This window comes from Arachis duranensis, chromosome 5 (assembly GCF_000817695.3).
Source record: "Arachis duranensis cultivar V14167 chromosome 5, aradu.V14167.gnm2.J7QH, whole genome shotgun sequence".
Classification (NCBI taxonomy): Eukaryota; Viridiplantae; Streptophyta; class Magnoliopsida; order Fabales; family Fabaceae; genus Arachis; species Arachis duranensis.
The window spans coordinates 78040738-78042262 of NC_029776.3; positions in this window are offsets into that span (position 1 = coordinate 78040738).

A 1525-nucleotide genomic window follows, 5' to 3' on the forward strand; every position below is an offset into this window, starting at 1 on the left:
TCACCTATCAAATCCCATCTTTCTCTTCACCACTCACATCCATCCTTCATAAAACCACACCTTCACTCCTTCATTTTCACACACCCTAAACACTACTTCTCCCCCTTTTGGCCGAACCACAAAGCCATCTCCCTCTCCTCCATTTCTTCTTCTTCTACTCTCTTCTTTCTTCTTTTGCACGAGGACGAGCAAACCTTTTAAGTTTGGTGTGGTAAAAGCGTTACTTTTCGTTTTTCCATAACCATTTATGGCATCCAAGGCCGGAGAAACCTCTAGAAAGAGGAAAGGGAAGGCAAAAGCTTCTACCTCCGAGTCATGGGAGATGGAGAGATTCACCTCAAGGGATGCACTTTCCTCCACAAGACTATTGGGAGCAACTGAACACCTCCCTAGGAGAATTGAGTTCCAACATGGGACAACTAAGGGTGGAGCACCAAGAACACTCCATTCTCCTCCATGAAATTAGAGAAGATCAAAGAATCATGAGAAAGGAGCAACAAAGACAAGGAAGAGACATTGAGGAGCTCAAGCACTCCATAAGACCTTCAAGAGGAAGAAAGAGCCGCCATCACTAAAGGTGGACCCGTTCTTTAATTTCCTTGTTCTTTATTCTTCTTTTTTTCGAATTTTATGCTTATGTTTGTCCATGTTTGTGTCTTATGATCATTAGTGTCTTAGTGGCAATGCCTTAAAGTTATGAATGTCCTATGAATCCATCACCTTTCTTAAAAGAAAACTGTTTTTATCACAAAAGAACAAGAAGTACAGGATTTCAAATTCATCTTTAAAACTAGCTTAATTACTTTGATGTGGTGACAACACTTTTTGTTTTCTGAATGTATGCTTGAACAGTTCATATGTCTTTTGAATTTGTTGTTCATGAATGTTAAAATTGTTGGCTCTTGAAAGAATGATGAAAAAGGAGACATGTTACTGAGGATCTGAAAAATCATAAAAATGATTCTTGAAGCAAGAAAAAGCAGTGAATACAAAAAAAAAAGAAGGAGAAAAACGAAAAAAAAAAGGGAGAAAGAAAAAGAAAAAGAAAAAGAAAGAAATAAAGTTGTGATCCAAGGCAAAAAGAGTGTGCTTAAGAACCCTGGACACCTCTAATTGGGGACTTTAGCGAAGCTGAGTCACAATCTGAAAAGGTTCACCCAATTATGTGTCTGTGGCATGTATGTATCCAGTGGTAATACTGGAAAACAGAGTGCTTTGGGCCACGGCCAAGACTCAATAAGTAGCTGTGTTCAAGTATCATCATACTTAACTAGGAGAATCAATAACACTATCTGGATTTTGAGTTCCTAAAGAAGCCAATCATTCTGAATTTCAAAGGATAAAGTGAGATGCCAAAACTGTTCGGAGGCAAAAAGCTACTAGTCCCGCTCATCTAATTTGGAGCTAAAGTTTCATTGATAATTTGGAGTCTATAGTATATTCTCTTCTTTTTATCTTATTTGATTTTCAGTTGCTTGAGGACAAGCAACAATTTAAGTTTGGTGTTGTGATGAGCGGATAATTT